The following is a 24,002-nucleotide window of genomic DNA, read 5'->3' as shown; positions in this document are numbered from 1 at the left end:
AAACCAATCAAAATGCGCTTATTGTGATTTTTTTTACCAAAAATAAGTAGCAGAATACAAATTGGCCTAAAATGTTAAAAAATTTTAATTTGTAAATTTTTGGGGGGAATGTTATATATCAGAATGTAAAAAATATTGTTGTTTTTTTTTAAATTGTTGCTCCTTTTTTCAAAAATTAAAAACAGGTGATCAAATACCACCAAAAGAAAGCTCTATTTGTGGGTAAGAAAAAGGACATACATTTAATTTGGGTACAGCGTTGCACGACTGCGCAATTATCCGTTAAACTAACGCAGTGCCGAATCGCAAAATATGGCCTGGTCAGGAATGGGGTAAAATCTTCTGGTCTTAAAGTGGTTTAAAATAAGCTCATTGAAAATTTTTTTGTCAAAGACATGTAGCTAAATACACTTTGGCCTAAATATATGACAAAAATTGAATATATTGGATATTTTTTAACTGTCAAAGTAGAAAATGTCAATTGTTTCGCAAAATTTTCGCTCTTTTTTTATTAATATCGCAAAAAATGAAAAGCGCAGAGGTGATCAAATACCACCAAAAGAAAGCTCTGTTTGTGGGAAAAAAAGGACTTAAATTTTGTTTGGGTACAGGGTTGCATGACCGCGCAATTGTTAGTTAAAGTCGGGCAATGCCAAGTTGAAAAAAGTGGCCTGGACGTTAAGCAGGAAAATCCTCCGGGGCTAAAGTGGTTAAGGCCGTTGGGAGGAAGTAACATATGATATTGCTCAGGTCCTCCAAGGCCATAGAGTGGAGTGGGGGCCATCTTGCCCTCACTCGACTTCCTGCCTGGGACATGAAGGGACTGGATCGTTTTCCCCGCTACCAATGGCTCTGGTAAGCGGGGAAAATGACCGAGAAGCCGTGTCAAAGTACCAACGTAAAACTGCGGTGGGCAGTCCTGAAGTGGTAAATCTACTTTTTGTGATCATGTGATCCAGAAGTAGCAGCTCCCTTGTGTCAGGGAGCACTCAGCAAAGGACATAATTCCCAGAACTTTGACATCACCCACCAGCTTCCATTGCCTCCCCATTATCAACGCTCCCTCCTGTCCTCTGCAGCAGCTGCTTACTGACACAGGGAAGTGGCTGCTTCCGGATCACATGACTGCATTGAAGCAAAAGAAAAAAGGAAAAGTATTTTAACTTCTCTCTTTTTTAAATGGTATGTAGCAAAGGTAGGAGGAGGGGGGGGGGGAGTGTGTTTAACAAGACTTATTTAGCATTATACTTATAAAATAAATATATATATATATATATATATATATATATATATATATATATATATATATAATGTATTGCACGTGTGTCAAACACAAGGCCTGTGGGCTAAACCTAGCCCTCCAGGCCATTTCATGTGGCCCTTTCACCTCTACAGCAGCTGGGGCACCCCCCTCATCTCAGCCCCCACTGTGTCTCAGTAGTTGGCAGCAAAGAGGAGGACAGCAGTCTCTTCCAGCAGATCCTGTGCTCCTCTGTGCAGCCACAGAGAGGCTTGTCTCTGTCCCTCCTTATCTCAGCAATCGGCAGCAAAGAGGAGGACAGAACTCCTCATACATATCCTGCCCCTCCCTGTGCAGCTGCAGCAACCCCTTGTCTCGGCCTCCTTGGTCTTAGCATTCAGCAGACTCCAGTAGCTTACTCCAGCTCTCCCCTGGTCCTCCTTAGGACCCTGCAATTTCTGCTTCCCAGCTCCGCCCCCAGCTTCTTCACGACAGCAGCACAAGTAAAGGGGGTGCACTGTAATGTAAGGGAGGGTGGGGCACTCGACTTCTGATGGTGGAGGACTCCTGAGTCCTGACATCTGTTGTAAGGCGGGGAGGGGGGTTGTTCTGTGGACATCTGCTTGTAATTATTATGAGAATATTACAATTCTATACCAGTTGATAAGGAGGGTCACACACTGCTGGTATTATACACAAGAAACTTTATTGGAAGTTGTTCAGACAGAACACCATGGTAGAACCACTTTCTGTCTGAGCAGTCTCCAAAAAAGTTTCTTTTGGATGACACCAGTGGTGTGTGACCCTCCTTTTCAGACTTGCATCATCTGCTACAGGAGTGTAAGGGGGTTCCGTGTTGGTCTGCACCTGCCCTTCACAGCTTAGGTCTTAAAGTACAACTACGGGCAACATTTTTTTAAGTGTTGGATAGAGTGGAGAGGGATTAGTACACCTATCAGTTTTTAGTACTGTCTGTGCCCCCATTAGGGGCTCTATTTCTCCTGTTTACCATTATCACTGAAAGTGAAAGTAAATCCCAAATTTTGGGTTGTCCCCTAAAAAGTAATAGTGGGGAAATCCAATGGAGGTCCCCAAGGAAGTCCTTTAATTTGCCAGGATTTCCTCTCACTTTGGGACAGGAAGTGAAGGGGTTATAACCCTCCCTTACTCTATCCAAAATGAAAAAAAAAAATGTTTTTCCCATTGTTCTACTTTAAAGAGGAACTTTACCCATAACAACTTGATAAAAAAAAATAATGTCCTTTAGCAAGGAACATACATTCCACATTAATAGTTATGCTACCAAAATAAGTGTGTGCTGTAAATTTCCCCCAGTATTGCTCCTGATTCTTCTTGCTGAACAGCAGTAAATCATAAAGTGGAACTAAACCCATCAATTTAATGGTTTCAAAAACAGTTAAGTCTGAAGTGATCTAGCAGAACCTAATTTTCTGACTAAAGTTCCACTTTAAGTTATTCCTAAAACCAGTAATAATCGAATGTAGAGGCAGTTATTTATTATGATGAAGAGTAGATACATTTATAAAGGCTTATAAATACAATCGGCCCTTTGAGGGCAACAATAATGCGGATGCAGCACTCAATGAAATTGAGTTTTACATTCTCACTGGTGACTAGCCACACCTATGAACAGCTAGCTGTGACCACCCACCCCCTACATTTTAATACCATGATGCTGGCGGCCACATCTGTTTATGTCTGTTCACTCCTCCACCTTACTTGCAGTGATCACTGCTGGATGCACACAAATCATTGTTAGTAATAGTGGTGGTGGAGATGCAAAAGGGGGAGAGAAACTGGAGGTAAGAAAAGCATCCCAAAAATGTTGTTGAATTTTTTTAAGAGCGTATCTCTTATGTTCAAAATCTTTAAGTTCTTTAATAAAATGAATTGCAAGATTGTCAAAAAGTGATCAAACATTTTCTGCCAGGTTCAACTTGGGTAATTTTTATCCCATCACATTGCTGTCAATCTAAATTATTACTAAATGTCTTTGATTGCTTACAATTTTGACAAAAATGTAATTGAATGTTCAGCTACTCTATAAAATGAATACAGTACATGTATGGTCAGCCTACCTGGTTTCAAGCGCCAGACTGATCCACCTCACCAATTGCTCAGTGTCCGCCCATCCTCTCTGTCAATCCCTCCACTGGCATCCACTCACCCAACAAATGAAATTCAAAATACTAACAACAACTTACAAAGCCATCCACAATTTAGCCCCCAGCTACATCGCTAGCCTAGTCTTGAAATACCAACCTAATCGTTCTCTTCGTTGCTCTCAAAACCTCCTGCTCTCTAGCTCCCTCGTCACCTCCTCCCATGCTCGCCTCCGGGACTTTTCCAGAGCCTCTCCAATCCTATGGAACTCCTTCCCCCAATCTGTCTGATTATCTCCTACTCTATTAGCTTTTAGACGATCCCTGAAAACCCTCCTCTTCAGAGAAGCCTATCCTACCCACACCTAAAAACTGTACTTCCATTTTCTCCTTCAGCTCATCCGCCACAGTTATTATCTTTTGTTTCACTTGACCCTCCCTTCTAGATTGCAAGCTCTAACGAGCAGGGCCCTCTAATTCCTCCTGTATTGAATGGTATTGTAACTGTACTGTCTTCACTCATATTTTAAAGCACTGCACAATCTGTTGGCACTATATAAATCCTGTATAATAATAATAATAATATTTCAGGGCTAGCAGAACCTGGTCGAACATGTGTAGTAGTCAAATACTATATGCCTTCCGCTCCTCTGACCTAATGGTTGGTGAACAGACAAAAGATAAGAGGAGACATAGGTTTAAGTATTTTTATGACTACCACATGGTCCGTTCAGAAAAAAATGTAAAGGAAGACTGGAGTATGTCAAGTTTACACACATGCCATCATTGTTCAGTTTTACGAGGGTCAGGCAGAGACTTGTGGAGCTGCTGCAATACAAATCCCACTTAACAGAAGGTATACATGAATTTCTTTACTATCTGTCAAAGGAGTTCATCATCAGCCCATGAATGATAAGACTTGACCCACTTAAAATGTTAGTCTTGCAGAGGATAGTGACTAGAAAATATTTGTACAACAAGAGGATTGTTGGATTGCTACACTAAAACCAATTTTTCTGTATGAATTCAATACAAAGACCCAAGGAACAGCACTAAAATCTGTTCACACTAATGTATGCGTGTTTTAGATGTATTCTAGTGTGTTTTTGAATAGTTTGAATAGTTCATGCAGTCTGATGTTTTCCATTAAGTTTTGAAGTTGTAGGTTATTTAATGCATGCATGAAAAAAAAAAAAGCCAAAAACACTTGAAAAACAAGAAACACAAAAACACTTTAATTACTAAACTCTTGTATTATTTTAGCATGTTAATGTAATTTCAAAATAATTTTCACTATTTTTAAATCTGCAGCTTTCATTAAAATAATAACTGGTGATCCTGCCTGGTGATGCAGTCCTACTTAGCACACGTGAGAAGATTGGCATATCATTCGGCAATTCATTTTATATAACTCCAAATTTAAAACCATTCAAACTTCCTATTTTTCTGCAGTAAAATACATAAAATCAATTATATCTATTTCACATCTTTGTAATGTGTGTTAACCATTTGATGTGAATGGTATACATGAAAAAAACGATGTTTCTCTATCGCTCATTGACAGACGTAGTCTTCTTGATTCTCAAGAGCTGGGTTATGTTGTCTCCGCAGGAGTAGGACTAGGCAGAAAGACAAAACGTTCTGGCTCCACCTTAGGGGCAGTCCCTTAGGGTATATCCTCCCTCTCTCTGCTACAGGGAATCAGTTTTTTTCAGTCTAGTCAGGAGTAAGGACCTAAGTTCCTTGCTGGGATCTTTTTGGTCCTGGCAAGATTTTTTCTTTAGAAAAAATATTTTTTAGGTAGTTTTTCTCCAGTGTTTTTTTCCTGTGAGATCTTCAAGCAAAAACGCCGGACTGGGCGACACTAGTGGTCACCCCAGCCGGCCTACGAGCGCGCGCAGACCATTGCATTGCGCTTGGTCAGCCGCGACACATTCAAGTAAGTATGCGGGGCCGGGCGACGGGCTGGATGTTGAGATCCAGTGGTCACCCCGGTTTCTGCCTACGAGCGCGTGCAGACCAGAGCTCCGCGCTGGGTCGGCCGCGACGGAGTCCCAGTGGAGGGACTGACCTTGCGAGTTAAAAGTCTCGCTTGGACGCCAGGAACCAGAGAGTCGAGGCGTCTGGAGTGGTCCACAACCCCCCACCCCGGTGGAGAGGGTATTGTGAAGAGAGGGTGCCTGTCGGTTCGGTATGGTGAGTAAACGTTCCCTTTTTTCTTTCCTCGTTATGAGGCAGTATGAATTATGGGCCCCTCCATACATGGTCAGTATATATCTGACACTAAAAGTCCCCCTGGTAAATACAGTATGTGTTTGTGGGAAGTGGACTTGGTTTGAGAGCTAACACTCTACCCAGCAGACTGTAGCATTACAGCAGACATAGGAGGTATAATCCTACCTTATTTGTAGTGTATCTCCTGTAGATCAATCAATCGCCACTCAGCAGAGATGCAGGTGGATGTGCTGGGAAAAACGATTTCGGCGGTCCGCCGCCATTTTGCCGTAGACCAGGTGCATGCATGTCCTCAGGTCACGCCGGCCGCCATGTTTTTGGAGTCTAATGTCTCCTGTATGGGGGCGGCCATGTTTCATGAGCCCAGCTACCTCGTGGAGAGCTGGGAACGCCGGAAGGCGTACACAGGGGGCGGAGCCACGTCCTTCTACCCGGGAAAAAGCAACAGCTCCTTCCAGTCTGTAAAAGACAGACGCTGACTGCAGTTGGTTGGAAACTTCACTGCATCGGTTGGTGAGCCTTGGGGGTCCCTCTCTCTCTCTCTGTGGGATCGAGAAGCAGGTACTCTGAGGGGCACTATTGCGCTAGGGGGAGACACATAAAAAAAAAAAAAAATTAAAAAAAAAAAAAAAAAAAAAAGAGGTATTTTTTTATTTAAAAAAAAAAAAAAAAAGTTTTTTTGTGTTTTCTGGCAAAGGTGTCCTGAATTAACATGGACCCTGCCACTCATGTATCTCCTCCGGATCCCCTCGAGGGGTCTGCGTGATCCTCCAGCACCCCACTGACGATTGAATCATTGTCCGCTATTATGGAAACTTTTGTGTCCCGGGTGGAAGTGGCTTGTCAGGGACAGGGCGCAAGTAAGCGACCCCCGCCTAACCCCTTATTATCTGAAACCTCGGATTCAGACTCTGAGCCTATTTCTGCAGTTGCAGGTACTTCATCTGGGATTGGTGTCTCGGGTACTGTCTTTTCAGACAGTGAGGAGGATGTTTCGGCATCAGCCATAGCCAAAGAGGAAGCGTTGGTAAACGCACTCATTGTATCTGTTCAAGAAACCTTAAGATTACAGGGTATTCCGTCAGAAATAGCTGAAACTGAAATCCCTTTTGGGACTAAAAAACGCATCAAAGTGGCGAAGGTTTTTCCATTGCCCAAATGTTTTGGCAATCCAATCTAAGAAGAATGGAGTCTGCCAAAACGCATTTCTACTATTTCTAAACGCATTAACAGACGTTATCCGTTTGAGGAAACCCTCATTAAGAAATGGACAGAACCATCTGTGGTGGATTCACCAATTGCTAGATTGAATAAAGCCACGGTTATTCCTCTAGAAGACGCTCCGTCTTTTAAAGATCCAGTGGATCGCAAGATAGAAGCTATGTCTCGCACCATGTTTACCTTGATTGGATCAGCTTTCAGACCAATAATTGCTATTGGTCTGGTTTCGCAGGCTGTAACTGTATGGACCAAGTGGTTACGCCGGGACTTAGAAGAGGTCCCTCAGGCGGTATCAGATTTGTTGGAACAAATGATACAGGGGTTACAGTTTGTGTGTGATGCGGCGTTAGACGCCACTTCATTATTGGCGCGAGCATCTTTCTCAGCGGTGGTTCTCAGGCGTACACTGTGGCTAAAAGGTTGGTTAGCCGACCAAGGTTCCAAAAAAGCATTGGCTAATATCCCCTTTTTAGGAGAGCGTCTATTTGGAGCCAACTTAGATGAGATCATTAAGGATCTCACGGGTGGAAAGAGCACCTTTTTACCGCAAAATGTTAAAGGTAAAGGAACTCGTCAAAAACGAGGGCCTTCTGTTTCTGCTCACAAGAGGTTTTTTCGTCCCGCGGGTGAAAAAATTAAGTCCTCCAAAGCTCCTTCAGGAGGCTTCAGGGGACGTTGGTCGGGCAAGCAAAAGCCCGCCCCCTCCAGACCTGAAGATAAATCGTCCAAAGCCTGAAGGTGCGCCCCCACCCATAACTGGGGTGGGGGGACGTCTTCGCCGGTTCCCGGATCCATGGCTTTCCAGAATCCCGGACAAGTGGGTTTGCGAAGTCATAAGGTCAGGGTACAAGATCGAGTTTCGATCTCTCCCACCAGCGCGATTCTTCCCTTCCAATATTCAACTATCCCCGGATCGTTAGAAGATCTGCGGAGAGCAGTCACGGATTTACTACTACAAGGAGTGGTAGTCCACGTTCCTTGGACAGAACGTTTTCAGGGGTTTTATTCAAACCTATTTACAATACCCAGGAAAGAGGGCAAAGTGCGTCCAATTCTGGACTTAAGGGCACTCAATTCTTTTGTCAACATAAGAAGATTCAGAATGGAGTCCATTCGCACAGTAGCAGTCTTCCTGCATCCAGGGGATGTCCTAGCGTCCATAGACATCTAGGACGCATATCTTCACATTCCCATTTTCGCAGGACATCAGCGGTTTCTACGCTTTTCCGTAGAAGAGAACCACTATCAGTCTGTGGCGTTACCTTTCGGTCTCGCCACGGCTCCTCGGGTCTTCACGAAGGTGTTGGCCCCAATGTTGGCACTACTGCGCCAAAGAGGCATATCGATTCTTGGTTACCTAGACGATCTTCTGCTTCATGCAGAGTCTCCTCAGACCTTGCTACAAAACATAGAAATTACTATGATTTCTTTACAGGAATTCGGGTGGCTGGTGAACCAGCAAAAGTCATTTCTGGTTCCCACCCAGAGGCTCGAATATCTGGGTCTAATTCTAGACACAGTCAGGACAAGAGTTTTTCTTCCGGTAGGGAAACTCCGAAAGATTCAATCAGCAGTCCAGTTGTTACTATCCAACAGCTGGTCTTCCCTTCGGACTTGCATGAGGGTTCTGGGGTTGATGGTGGCTTCCTTCGAAGCAGTCCCATTTGCCCAGTCCCATACCCGAATTCTTCAGCAAGAGATTCTTCTCAGATGGAATCGGAATCCGGAATCCCTGGACAATCAGATCCGATTGAGCAAACAGACCAGAGAGTCTCTGGTCTGGTGGCTTCGGTCTCCGATGCTCAGCCAGGGAAAGTCATTTCTGCCAATATATTGGACGATAGTGACCACGGATGCCAGTCTATCCGGATGGGGAGGAATTCTCGGTCAGTTATCTGTCCAGGGACTTTGGTCCCCGGAAGAATCTAGGTTGCCGATAAATGTATTGGAACTGAGAGCGATCAGACTTTGTCTGATTCACTGGACCGAGCAGCTCCAGGGCAGCCCGGTTCGGATCCAGTTGGACAACGCCACGGCCGTGGCTTATGTCAATCACCAGGGGGGCACCAAGAGTGTCCGAGCGGCCAAAGAAGTGGCTTGCATTCTTCGCTGGGCGGAACGATTTGTTCCAGCTATCTCTGCGGTGTTCATTCCGGGGGTGGAAAATTGGCAGGCAGATTATCTCAGCCGTCAGACTCCGGATCAGGGGGAATGGTCCCTCCATCCAGAAGTTTTCCACCAGTTGTGCCTACGTTGGGGCACCCCGGATGTGGATCTGTTGGCATCACGATTCAACAGAAAAGTACAGAGATTCGTGGCTCGCTCCCGCGATCCTCTAGCAGAGACCGCAGACGCACTGGTCACCCCGTGGGGGCAATACCAGCTAATGTATGCCTTCCCTCCTCTTGGGTTACTGCCAAGACTTCTTCGCAGGATAAAGGAGGAAGGAATTCCAGTAATCCTGGCAACTCCAGACTGGCCTCGTCGAGCTTGATACGCCGACTTGGTCAGACTGGTGGCGGACGTCCCGTGGAGACCTCCTCTCAGGGAGGATCTACTGTCTCAGGGACCGATCTTCCATCCTGCTTTACGATCGCTGGTTTTAAACGGCCTGGTTATTGAGACCCAGGTGCTAAAGGACAAGGGATTGTCAGCTTCAGTTATTCCTACTCTAGTTAAAACAAGGAAAGCGACTTCCAGAAAGATTATCATCGTACATGGAAGTCTTATATTGTGTGGTGTGAATCCCTTGGGTTCCATCTACATCTTTATTCGGTAGTCCGAATATTGGCTTTTCTGCAACAGGGAGTTGAGCAGAAGCTGGCCTTGAGTGTTATCAAGGGTCTGGTTTCAGCATTTGCGATCTTCTTTCAGTAGCCTTTGTCTACTCATTCCTTGGTGCGGAATTTTCATCCAGGGGGTGCGACACCTGGCTCTGCCAGTGCACGCGCCGTTACCATCCTGGGATCTTAATTTGGTGCTGTCGGTTCTTCAGACACCTCCCTTTGAAAATATCAGGGAGATTCCCTTGCTTACTTTATCCCAGAAGGTGGTCTTCTTGGTGGCTATCACTTCTGCACGCAGGGTGTCAGAACTGGCTGCATTATCCTGTTGTTCCCCAGATCTGGTGGTTCATAGGGATAAGGTTGTTCTTCATCCGAATCCATCCTTCCTTCCTAAGGTGGTTTCAAAGTTTCATTGAATGAGGACAGTGTATTGTCCTTCCTATGTCCTTAGCCCAATCATCCTCGAGAATTGCGTTGCATTCCTTGGATGTAGTTCAGGCGATCAGGATATATTTGAATACACGGATTCAATTTGTAAGACGGATTCACTGTTTGTGATCACGGATGGCCCTAAGAAGGGGTTGCCTGTTCTGCTGCGACCATCTTTAGATGGATCAGACAGACGGTGGTATAGGCTTATTTTATCTAAGGGTCGGGATCCCCCGTTCCCTTTTAAGGCGCATTCTACTCGGGCGCTTAGAGTTTCCTGGACCTTCCGCCATCAGGCGTCAGTGGTTCAGGTTTTCAAGGCGACTGTTTAGTCGTCGGTTCATACCTTTACAATATTGTATAAGGTTCATGTGATGGCATTGTCAGATGCCTCTTCTGGCCGCAAGGTTCCTGCAGGCCACTGTTTGAGTAGACTGTTGGTCTACCTCGAGGATTTGTGGGGTAGGTCTCATCTGTTTACTCGATGAGTCCTTTGATACTTCTGGTTGGCTCCGGTTGGGCCTTCTAGATTGGATTTTGATTTCTGTCAATCCCACCCCTCATTTGTGGCACTGCTTCTGGATGTCCCAGCTCTTGAGAATCAAGAAGACTACGTCTGTCAATGAGCGATAGAGAAAAATGGATTTTTGTAAGATCTTACCGTAAAATCCTTTTCTCTTAAGCTCATTGACAGACGTAGTACCCGCCCCTCTATCATTGAGTTGGGTTGGGTTAAATTCTCTGTTACTGCTTTAGAACAGAACTGATTCCCTGTAGCAGAGAGAGGGAGGATATACCCTCAGGGACTGCCCCTAAGGTGGAGCCAGAACGTTTTGTCTTTCTGCCTAGTCCTACTCCTGCGGAGACAACATAACCCAGCTCTTGAGAATCAAGAAGACTACGTCTGTCAATGAGCTTAAGAGAAAAGGATTTTACGGTAAGATCTTACAAAAATCCATTTATCCCGCAAGATTGTGGTTTTTTTTTTACACATTGGTACTATGGAAAATCCATACAGCAAATGCTTCTCCTTCATTTTACATAACGAAAGACCAAAAAAAAAAATGCTTACAAAGCACAAAGACATGCAATGTGACAGGGACTCTACTGAGAAAAATGTAACTGTTTTTGTCATTTTTTTCTGTTTTAGAAAAAAATATTATTATTTTGATTTAATTATGATTTTCCTACACAATTTCGAGTTGTTCTCTTTTTACAGCTATAAGGATCAGTGTATTTTCGGCAGGAGCTTTAAAGACCATACCCAGACCCCATTGGATTAGATGATTTTAGTGTTTTTTTTAGACCTTTGTGTACTGTGTTAATTAGTCGTGGTGCACTTTTGGAGTTCAGATGCATGGCACAGCCTCTGAAAAGGCCCTGTCTCTGAAGACTCACTTGTTTATAGGCCATGAGGGCCAAACCTCAGGAGCCACTTTTTTTTATTTTAAGCATTTGGTGCCAATATTATACCTATTTTTTGTTGGTGCACCTGCTAGTACCAAATGTCCTTGATGTTTTTGGGAAATTCCTAAAAAAAACTGTTCACACTTGCCCAACATTTTAATGTTTCACAGCCATTTACCTATTTGAGGAGTCTTTTATTTTGACTTCGGCCATTCCCATCATGGATCCCGCAGTTTCCCATATTAATAATGCACTGATAGCAATTATTCTAAAGGATCTTTAAAGGATTTTTAGCAGATCTTGCATTGCAACCTGCCCTGACTGTAATGCTAATCTGTCAAACATTAGGGGAGTAGACTAGGCTTATGAGAAAAGATTTACATTCCCTCCACACTGACCCTCTATTTATAGAGCATTTAGAGCAACAACATTGAGTTACTTCATTAGTGGACATCTCCCATCTTATTTCCTGTATACATCTATTTTTTTTCTACAACACTGGACATCCTGAATAGAGGCTCTTCCAAGCAGGATTCTGTGGGACAATGCCATTTCTACAAAACTGGACATCCTGAATAGAGACTCTGCCAAGCAGGATTCTGTGGGACAATGCCACAGCAATGATACATCTATCACCCTAAGGAAACCAAAAGCCATGCTGTAGTAAGAGAGATAGAAAATATTCTGCCCTGGACAGAACGTCATGTTCCAGCCTGGACCACCATTTAGATTCTACAATGCCTGGATCCGGTAAAACTGGCTGTACATTTGAAAGTGTTCCAGGACCTGTGTCACAGGTGGGGAACGCCAGATCTGGACCTCCTGGCCTTCAAGTTCAACAAAATCTTGGACAGGTTTGTCTCATAGAATCATAAGGGAGGATGACTTTGCCAGACTGCTGGCAAACACTATTCAAACACCATATGGGCTCTTCCAGATATTAAGGATATTCTATTCCAAGGACATCTTGACCATCATGGTCATTGGCTTTAACTGCATAGCTGCTGAGGTCTTGAGGGACAGGGGCATCTCTGAATTGGTTATTTCTACAATCCTAAAAGCTAGAAAGTCCACTTCCTACAATGTCTACCATTTCACATGGTAGACATACTTTGCTTAAAATTAGGTAAGAAACTTTAATTTCAGAGCATACTCTGTGGGATGAATTATGACCTCTTTGCAATTAGGCCTGGATCAGCATTTGGCCCTGAGTACCATCATGGAGCAGATCTTTGCATTTGCAATCTTATTACAGAGACCGCTAGCCTCCCATTGTTTGATTAAACCTTTGTACGGGGTTTCTCCCATGTGGCTTTCCCTGTGTGCTCACTCGTCATGCCTTGGAATTTTAATTTGGTTCTTTCAGTAATTCACAATTGGGATATTTCCCTTCACAAGGTTGTGTTCCCTGTCAACATAACCTCTTGGAGGTATGTATGTGAACTCGTGGCTTTGTCCTGTAAAGAACCCTTGTGGCCTCGGCCTTTCACCTCATCCAGGACATTGTGCCTCTATCCCTCTGTCTGGCCCAGTACATCAGAAGGAAATATCCCTTCACTGTATGGATATAGTTGGTACTGTGCATATCTCACAGCAACTGCTTCTGTTAGAAAGGCTGACTCTCGCTTTGTCATTCCTGATTGTCCCTGTAAAGGGGGACCAGCTTCTCACTTAACCATTTTACATTGGCTCATGTTGGCTCAATCAAATCATAATTTATGCTTTAGGATTGGGTTCCAACCTTTTCACTCTCTACTAGATCTATGAGTGCTTCTCAGGTTCTTTGGAATTAGACAAGTCTGCCATCTGGTCTTCTGTTCTCAAGGTTTATCAGGTAGAGGTTCAGGCCTCATTCCAACTTCAGGAATAAGGTCCTTCAGGCAGCTCCAACTTCTGTTGTTTTTATGTAAGCCTGTTAGTTTTTTGTTTCTGTTTCCTACCTTTTAGCTAGACTGTTTTTATGGGAGCCTGTTAGTGTTTTGTTTCTGTTTCCTACCTTTTAGTTGGACTGCTTTTGGGCATCCCAATAGTCAGTCCTGTGTCTCTCAATGAAAATTCAATTTTTTTAGAATTAATTGAATGACACAGGATTCAGAGACTTGTCATTGTTTTTTTTTTTTTTTTTTTTTTGCCAGTGTCCAAATACTCCTATTTATGCACATTTACTTTCTAACTACTGTATTATGGTTAAGATAAAGCAATTTTAAACATGAAATATTTCATATAAATATTATGTATTTCTCTATCTAGCCAGCAGGTGGAACACTAGTGTCATTTTCACGTTTTCCTCTATTTTCTTACCACCACCTATTTTAGAAAGCCTGTTATTTACAGCACTCAGTAGCTAAAGCTGAATGTACACACAAGAATGAACAAACCAGAAATGTTCTATCTTTGATTTCAGGAACAAAATGTATCTCAAGAGAGGCTTCTCTTGCTGTGCTGTCTCTTTAGACAATTCATAATGCTCGGAGTGTCGGATTGACAAATACAAAAAATTGTTTTGCAAATAAACTTTTTATATTTATATATGTAGTAGAAAAGAATATGAAACAATATGAAAAGTTTATATTAAAAATAATAATAATAATAAATATGTAAAATTGATGTAAATATGTAAAAATGTCTGTGTAGTTTTCTTTTAAAATAAATCTACACCCTAACTGGATGACATGTAATTTGTTAAAGCACTGATGTTTGCCTCTCAGTGCTACTGATCTCCTCCAGATTTTTTCAGTCAGTTCCTGTCTACATGTTCTATGATCCAGCATCAGCTGCATATCATTGTTTTGGATGGGCTATCTGACAACAGTAGACCCTGTGAGGTTGATTTACTAAAGGCAAATAGACTTTGCACTTTGCAAAGTGCAGTTGCATTCTGCAAGTGCAATTGCTCCAGATCTTAGTAAATGAGCAGAAGCTCTGCTGACTTCTATCATCCAATCACGTGCAAGCAAAAATGCTGTTTTTTTTTACTTTTCTTGTATGTGATTGGGTATTCTTTGCAAAGTGGAGCTTTACCCCATTTACTAAATCCTGAAGCAACTTGCACTCGTAGAGGGCAACTGCACTTTGCAAAGTGCACAGTCTCTTCCGCTTTAGTAAATCAACCCCACAGTGTGTACATTATGTGCCTGCACTGCTGATATTGTCCCCATCAGGGATGCATGTGACAGGATGACAATGCAGGAGTACAGTTGTAAGACAGGTTGGGTCCCAGACCAGGAAGTCTCTAAAACAAACACCTTCAGGGCATGCTCACCCAGTATTCTTTTAATAAAAATTGAAGTTTTAAAGTGTGTGTGTATAACCAACTGTTTTTTCATTGTTTTGAATATAGTATGGAAAAATTAGAACCCATGTCAAATTTTTATTGCAGTCCCTACTGGCTGAATTCACCCTCTCAATTTGCCCTTGTGAACATAATTTTTGAAGTCATCAAAAGAAGAGGTGAGGGTAAATCTTCCAAAGGGGACACCTGTTCATATGACAACTGTCTATGAGGGAAATTCCCCTTTGTTTTTGTAGAGATTTTCACACACTTCTCAAACCTTCTTTTTTCTACCCAAAAAATAAATAAATAAAAAAAATGTAAATATACATACACTTTAGAAAGATTGAAAGCAGCTTTTGAAATGCCATTAAAGAGAAATATGGTCAAGGTTTTTTGGCTCTACTTCTATTGAGGGTTTAGAGGAGTACACATACTTTTGCTCTACTATGACCTGGATTATTGGTCATTATCAGCTGATGGGGCAGAGCTGCGCCAGGCACAGGAAGGATTCCGACAATATTGTCAGGATACACGCATCGGTCTGATTGACAGGTGGCGCCATCTTTCAGAATGGGGCTTAGAGATAGAGACAGCCACACCCATGCCATCGCAAGCCTGACCCTCCAGTGAGCACTGGAGGAGCAGAGTGGAAAGCAGTCACTGACCTGTGCTTGAAGAAGACCAATAGCTGAGCAGTCAGTGATCATATGATCACACAGTTCTTAGTCTTTGGGCCAGTGTCCTACAGATGCTGCAGCATGGAGGTGAGCATGTATGGTTGGTTTTCCATAATCCTCTACTTCTCCTTTAACATGTTAATACTCATGCTAGGTTTTAGTGATTGGGTTTGGTTCTACTTTAATGTTTACTTCTCAGTATTCATGGAAGCAATAGTAACAATAAAATAAACACAGAGCTTTCTATAAACCAAGTGATTTCTATAAATGAAAAAAGTTTTAGTCATGTACATTATGCAGTTTTCTTAAGGTTCAATCCTGCCCATGATTCCAAATCACAAGAAAATTCAAAATGCGAGTTTGGGTGCCATTATTTGTAATGGCGCCCCAAAAGTTGTGCGATTTTGCCACTTGACAGAATCACGCAGCAATCATGGAAAAACGCGAAGCTCATTGCCCGAAAAGGTGCATGAGATTCTTTTGCATGACACACATGCATAGGACAGCCCATAATGAACAGCCAGAAATTCAGTGCATAAACACTCTGGATTGAAGTTTTGAAGCTGCAGAGGAGACACACACAGGGCGCCCAGATTACTTTGATCAGCCAGATGATCCTGTCTAGGATGCAGGGAATGCAAACATTTAACTACATACCAGACAGCACTATATTTCTGGCTGTTCATATTCACCAGCTTTCCTGTAGAGGCTGCCCTCCTGTGCTGTATGTGGATCCTGACTCTGGATCTGTCATGCTGTGGCACCCTGTAAACTGGTGCTTCTGCACTTCTCCTGGCCTGATGTCTCTGTTTTTAAATGAAAGTGGATGCTTATCTTATTCTCAATATTGTGTACTGTTTTGCCAACATTGCTTTGTCTTTTTCTGCTTGTTTATCCTGAGGCTGGTGGCTTTGTTGCGGGTGCTGTAATCGATGTATGGCGGACCCTGTTCTAAGGTTGGGTTCACACTAGTGCGAATTAGATATCGGTTTCCCCGCATCAAATTCACATGATAGGAGAGTGTTCACACATCAGTGGGGCCCTGTGCGCCCTTTGCCTTTGCCAGGTCCAGATTCAGGCAAAAATCTGGGCCTGATTCATCCCTGAAACGGAGAACAGGGAGGCACCGGACCCCTGCTGTGAGCCGCATCTGTATTAAACGTGAACCCAGCCTAAAGCAGTAAGAATACCACTTCCAGCGTGTCCCCACAGTTATGGCGCAGCTGAAAAAATGTCACTGACACACCAAGGATTCTCCAAACAGGTCCAAAGCTTTATTCAGTGTTCACAGCATATTTACAAAGGCAACATTTCAGAGCCGTTCATCAGGCAAGTGACGTATTGCCTTTGTAAATATACTGTGGCCACTAAATAAAGCTTTGGACCAATTTAGAGAGTCCTTGGTGTGCTTGTGACATATGTATAGCTGTGAATGTCTATGGTTTCCAGTCAGTGGTCACTGCAGCACGCACATACATCTAACAGCCAATTCCATGACCGTGTGATTTGGGAATATTTCAAACCTGATTCCAAAAAAGTTGGGACACTGTACAAATTGTGAATAAAACAAAATGCAACGATGAATGCAATGAAGTTTCAGATTTCAATATTTTATTTAGAATACAACATAGATGACATATCAAATGTTTAAATTGAGAAAATGTATAATTTTAAGGAAAAAATAAGTTGATTTCAAATTTCATGGCATCAACACATCTCAAAAAAGTTGGGACAAGGCCATGTTTACCACTGTGTGGTATCCCCTCTTCTTTTTATAACAGTCTGCAAACGTCTGGGGACTGAGGAGACAAGTTGCTTAAGTTTAGGAATAGGAATGTTGTCTCATTCTTGTCTAATACAGGCTTCTAGTTGCTCAACTGTCTTAGGTCTTCTTTGTTGCATCTTCCTCTTTATGATGCGCCAAATGTTTTCTATGGGTGAAAGATCTGGACTGCAGGCTGGCCATTTCAGTACCCGGATCCTTCTTCTACGCAGCCATCATGTTGTAATTGATGCAGTATGTTGTCTGGCATTGTCATGTTAGAAAATGCAAGGTCTTCCCTAAAAGAAACAACGTCTGGATGGGAGCATATGTTGTTCTAGAACTTGGATATACCTTTCAGCATTGATGGTGCCTTTCCAGATGTGTAAGCTGCCCATGCCACACGCACTCATGCAACCCCATACCATCAGAGATGCAGGATTCTGAACTGAGCTCTGATAACAACTTGGGTTGTCCTCGTCCTCTTTAGTCCGGATGACATGGCGTTCCAGTTTTCCAAAAAGAACTTCAAATTTTGATTCGTCTGACCACAGAACAGTTTTCCACTTTGCCTCAGTCCATTTTAAATGAGCCTTGGCCCAGAGAAAACACCTGCGCTTCTGGATCATGTTTAGATCGGGCTTCTTTTTTGGCCTATAGAGTTTTAGCCGGCAACGGCGAATGGCACAGTGGATTGTGTTCACCGACAATGTTTTCTGGAAGTATTCCTGAGCCCATGTTGTGATTTCCATTACAGTAGCATTCCTGTATGTGATGCAGTGCCATCTAAGGGCCTGAAGATCACGGGCATCCAGTATGGTTTTCCGGCCTTGATCCATACGCACAGAGATTGTTCCAGATTCTCTGAATCTTTGGATGATATTATGCACTGTAGATGATGATAACTTCAAACTCTTTGCAATTTTTCTCTGAGAAACTCCTTTCTGATATTGCTCCACTATTTTTCACCGCAGAATTGGGGGAATTGGTGATCCTCTGCCCATCTTGACTTCTGAGAGACACTGCCACTCTGAGAGGCTCTTTTTATATCCAATCATGTTGCCAATTGACCTAATAAGTTGCAAACTGGTCCTCCAGCTGTTCCTTATATGTACATTTAACTTCTCCGGCCTCTTGTTGCTACCTGTCCCAACTTCTTTGTTTTTGGAATGTGTAGCTCTCATGAAATCCAAAATGAGCTAATATTTGCCATGCCATTTCAAAATGTCTTACTTTCAACAATTGATATGTTATCTATATTATATCGTGAATAAAATATACGTTTATGAGATTTGTAAATTAGTCCATTCCTTTTTTCTCTCACTATTTGTACAGTGTCCCAACTTTTTTGGAATCGGGTTTGTACAATCATTTTACCTTTGTGGCAGACACTATAAGACTATACCAGTTAAGGTTCGATTAAAGTCTGAGATGTGAACTGAATTTTGGACACTCTATATCCTTAAACAGTACGTGAGTTAGCGCAACAGTTTATGTACTGTTTCCCATATAAAATAATGACGGGTTCCAGCGCTACAAACACCTATATGGCTTTGGCTAGTCCAAGGCTCATGTTGAAGGTGCTCATACATACAGGCGCATACTGATGTTCCTCTACTGTGTTATCAAGTCCAGTCAGCGCAGGCTTCTACCAGGAAATTCTAGGGCACTTTATACTTCCCTCTGCTGACCAGTTTTATGGAGATGCTGATTTCACTTTCCAGCTGGACTTGGCACCTGTCCACACTGCCAAAAGTACCAATGCCTGGTTTAATGATCATGGTATCACTGTGCTTGATTGGCCAGCATATTCTCCTGACCTAAACCCCATAGAGAATCTGTGGGATATTGTCAAGAGGAAGATGAGAGATACCAGACCCAACAATGCAGATGAGCTGAAGGCCGCTATCAAAGCAACCTGGGCTTCCATAACACCTCAGCAGTGCCACAGGCTGATCACCTCCATGCCACGCCGCAATGATGCAGAAATCTGTGCAAAAGGAGCCCCAAAAAGTATTGAGTGCATACTATGCTCTACATGGACATGCTTTTCAGTAAGCCAATATTCAAGTATTAAAAATCCTTTTTTTATATTTTTTTTATTGGTCTTATGTAATGTTCTAATTTTCTGAGATACTGCATTTTGGGTTTTCACTTGCTGTAAGCAATAATCATCAAAATTAATAGAAAGAAATGCTTGAAATATATCACTCTGTGTGTAACGCATCTATATAAAATATATGAGTTTCACTTTTTGAATTTAATTACTTAAATAAATTAACTTTTTGATGATATTCTAATTTTATGAGATGCACCTGTATAGTAAAGTAAACCGATGTGCAGACTAAGTTCAGTAAAATATTTTACATATTTTGAGCAAGCAGTAAAAGGAAATAAAATACAAGCCCTTATCCACTACTGTAGCTATAGGCATTGATTGGAGAAAGTTATCCTCAAATTTCACTACAGAGGAACTGAAACCACAAACACTCAGCAGGTGTTATTAAGCTGTTAAAATGACTAAACCATCTTTAAATTCTTTGTTGTGATCTTTCAGTATTTTTGAGAATGAGTTACTTCATGGCTAGATTCACACTGTTTGCTGCATTAAGGGACGCATATTAATGTGTGTTACATTAAGTCCGCCCAATCATTTGAATGTGCCGCCTAATGTACTAAAGCACACTAAAAAGATACATGTATTTTTTTTCTAAAACTGCACACAAAAACACATCCTAGTGCATTACCATGCATTGGGATAAGCTGAAAAGTAGGCATTTTGGTAAGGTACATTAGGTGCCATTAGGAATAAATGCCACAGTATTGCTGCAATTTGAAAATTGCTTTTGTTACTGCAGCACAACAGAGTAAACACAGTTTTACTTGTTAAAAATATTTGAATACCCTTATGTCCATAGTCTGCACACAGGTGCACTTTAAAGTGGAGTTCCATTTTTAATAACTTGGATTACATAGATGTATGTAATCCCCTTTAAAACTACTTTTACCAATGGAAACTTTTTTTTTTTTGCTAGTAAATACCTTATTTTCTTCTTTATTCATCCTCTCCTCACTTCCGGGTCCGGCCGCCAATCGGCGATTACGTCATTCGGCGATTCCCAGGGGGTGCTGGGATGTATCTCATGGCATGAAATCTCGCATTATTACACAGGAGCTGAGCTGTACTGTTTATATTGAGGCCGTGCTCTGCTCCGCCTCTGCCCCGCCTCCGCCCCGCCTCCTCTCAGTGAGCTGTACTGTATGTATTGTATTGAGGCAGTGCTCTGCCCCGCCTCCTCTCAGTGAGCTGTACTGTATGTATTGTATTGAGGCCGTGCTCTGCCCCGCCTCCTCTCAGTGAGCTCAGTGAGGATATAATGCTTTCAGTCCACGCTCACCGAGAGGAGGCGGGGCAGAGCACGGCCTCAAAACAAACAGTACAGCTCAGCTCCTGTGTAATAATGCGAGATTTCATGCCATGAGATACATCCCAGCACCCCCTGCGAATCGCCGAATGATGTAATCGCCGATCGGCAGTCGGACCCGGAAGTGAGGAGAGTATGAATAAAGAAGAAAATAGGGTATTTACTAGCGAAAAAAAAAGTTTCCATTGGTAAAAGTAGTTTTAAAGGGGATTACATACATCTAACGTTACTAAAATGGGTGGAACTCCACTTTAAGCAGCGGTTAAAACTGAATGTATGTATCTAGATGTATGGAACATCTTTCTCTTTCTTCTGTTTGAGGTGAAATTAAAGAAAAAAAAAAAAAACATCCTTTCTTGGTCAGGTATGTACATTGCAGGGATATTGGCAAGAATAACTGCAGATTTGTGCTTGTTTCTTTACTGTAGCTGTTGATTTACATTGTTTACATGCACCTCCTAATAATGAATTATATGATAATGATACCTGGAAAGGTCTACCTGCTGCAATCACATGAACAGTCCAATTGGTATTGTATTAAAGTGGTTGTCAATCCTCAAATATACCCAGTGAAGTGACTGGCCTCAGGTGATACACAGAGATTAAACAAATCCTCCTGCATACATTGTACCTGTTTATCTGCTATCATCTCTTCTCTGCATCTGTTCAAAGTGTTGAATTTTTAAAGCTTATGTGAGAGTGCAGAAAAAAAGGGTCAGATAGCTGAAGTTACATTCCTAGAGCTCAGTAAGGAAAGCATTGAGAGCTGATCGGAAGCAAGAGACACACTTCTCTCCACACAGCTCCCAGGGACAGAGCTGAGGCTGTCAGTCTTCTGGAGATCCTTCCCCTGTCACCTTTTTCTCTTGGTGTCAGGAAAACTTGTCAGTGAAGCAGCAGACATAAATAAAACTTTTTTTTTTGTAGAATACAGTACATATTGAAAAATGTGGCACATACAAAATACAACACTGAATAGTACAGAAAGCTTCTGCATAGATATCAGATGAAGCAGATGTCACTGAAGCACTTAGACAATGAAAACCTACATATCAAATAAGAATAGACAGAAGCGGCAAGACAGATACTGGTGACGGGCTTAAGGGTTCACTCAGACGGCCTCTCAGGGGGAAGTCTAGAGGGATGAAGGAGCAGACATCAGGCCTAAAGCCCAAGTAGGATTAGAGATACAGGGACATGAGAGTTAGTACCAGGCAGGGAGAACCCTGCAAAAAGTCTTAAGTTAGGCATGGTATAACGCCACTTTTCTAGGGATAAATACAAGGAGTAAAGACATCCAGAAAAGAGGTAGCAGAAAGAAGGAAAAAAAGGGAGGGGGGGGGGGGAAAGGTACAGAGTTTGAGCGCAGAGAAAAGACGTCCGATGGAAGGGTCCCACCAGGTTATCGGCGTATAACACGCACCTAAATTTTAGGGCAGAAATTTCAGGAAAAAAGCTGAAATTTAAAATAAACAGCTTTGAACTCTTTTTTGAACATTTTTTTAAAAATTAAATGTAGTCTTACCAGTGCCCACGAATGCAGCCTCATAAGCGCAGTGTCCTTAAATGCAGCCTCGCCAGTGCAGTGCCCATACATACAGCCTCGCCAGTGCAGTACCCATACATGCAGCCTCGCCAGTGCCCATACATGCAGCCTCGCCAGCGCCAGTGCCCATAATTGCAGCCTCGCCAGCACCAGTGCCCATAATTGCAGCCTCGACAGCTCTGTGCCCATACATGCAGCCTCGCCAGCGCCAGAGCCCATAATTGCAGCCTTGCCAGCGCCAGTGCCCATACATGCAGCCTCACGAGCGCCAGTGCCCATAATTGCAGCCTCCCCAGTGACAGTGCCCATACATGCCGCCTCGCCAGGGCCCATAATTGCAGCCTCACCAGCGCCCATAATTGCAGCCTCGCCAGCGCCACTATATATATCACTTTTAAAAATGTCCAGAAAGCAGCGCCGAGAGGTAGAAGGGGGCGGGCGGCGCAGAGGAGAAGGAAGGACGCGCTCTCATCGGAAGTCCCGGCGCCTATGATTGACGTCGGCATAGGAGGCGGGACTTCCGATGACAGCGCGTCCTTCCTTCTCCTCGGCGCCGACATTTTTTTTTTATATCGCCGTATAACACGCACAGCTACTTTTTCCTCGGAAAAAGTGCGTGTTATACGCCGACAAATACGGTAAATCCAAGGATTGATGATTTGTGCCTAGGGTCTAAGAAAAGGCCATAAATGACACTTAGTGTTCCTAATAGAGACAAGTACACACTATAGAGGGATATGCTTTGTTCATATTTCATGTCTGAGGTTTACAACCACTTTAAAGTCCCTGCCATTGTTTTAGATATATTGCAGAGAGTGTCTTACCAAATATGAATAAGCAGGGATAAGAGAAATTTTACAGTGGGATGAACAATACAGTAGGATAATTATATTTATAAAGGGAGCAAAGTATGGGACTCGAGAAACTGACAATATAACCTTTGCTCACCCGGCGCTCACACAAACTCTAAAACTAAAAAACTGTATAAAGCTGCTGCTATAATAGTATTAAATCGAAAATTAGGTGCATGAAACAAGATACAAAGAACCAATGGCTCAAACTCCTTCACACACTAGCAGCGCTAAAGTCCACATAAAATGAACCTGTGTAATAAAAGTTTAGGGAAAGTCCATGCATAAAGTCCCAAATGTAAACAGATGCTGGAGATGGTGAATCCTTACAGGAAACCAGAAAAGACCTCCACCACACCGCTGTGTGCACCCTTATGTGGGAACACTTACCAGATAAAATCTGTATATGCGCCAAACATATCAGTCAGTGGGATCACAATAGTCTCCTCCAGACACCCGCAATTCAATCGGAACACCGTAAGGTATCAAACTTGTAATCACCTCACCAACAAGTGGACTTGGGGATTACAGTTATTGATCACCTTTACTTGGATTATAAATACTTTCCTTGGATTGCTTGAGGATTTCTTGCCGGTGAAGACTAGTGAGGCCTCACTCTCCAGGAGACTCTTACAATCTCCTTGCTGCAGTCCTTCAAATTTGCTTTTTTTCACATGTGGTGTTTGGCTTCTCTGTTCTCCTATGGGCGTCGCCTGCTCTACTCTGGGTTATATCCTTTTCCTGTCTATTACTTCCTGGGTCGGCTTCGTCTGTTCTCCTTTTCTTTGGACTTTAGCGCTGCTAGTGTGTGAAGGATAATTATATTACGATGAAAATCCTGTTTGCAAAAACATTATTATTGACTTATAAAAAAAAAAAAGTGAAATATTATATTTTTGCGCATTTAAAACAACCCTAACAACTATATTCAGATTATCAGTATTATTTATAGGATGCTTAGTTGTGTAAATAAATCTAAATATCCCTATTTTTAGAATCCTCTCATTATAATTTCTGAATTATTTT

General features: G+C 42.6%; 1 protein-coding gene and 1 long non-coding RNA gene across 2 annotated transcripts in view; one reads left to right on the top strand and one right to left on the bottom strand.

Annotated features, from left to right (window-relative positions):
• The window catches only part of CPED1 (cadherin like and PC-esterase domain containing 1), a 459,182-nt gene that overhangs the window by 364,531 nt on the left and 70,649 nt on the right, over positions 1-24,002 (top strand). The window lies entirely within an intron of this gene.
• Positions 16,987-18,270, bottom strand: LOC309554393. Its single transcript, XR_014225231.1, has 2 exons — positions 18,000-18,270; positions 16,987-17,940 (listed from the first exon to the last, which is right to left on the bottom strand). It is a non-coding gene; the product is annotated as an uncharacterized lncRNA (long non-coding RNA).

The sequence above is a fragment of the Pelophylax lessonae genome (assembly GCF_965119305.1).
Source record: "Pelophylax lessonae genome assembly, chromosome: 4".
Taxonomy (NCBI): Eukaryota; Metazoa; Chordata; class Amphibia; order Anura; family Ranidae; genus Pelophylax; species Pelophylax lessonae.
Note: the sequence above shows the minus strand (reverse complement) of the source record. Positions and strands in the feature narration are given on the sequence as shown.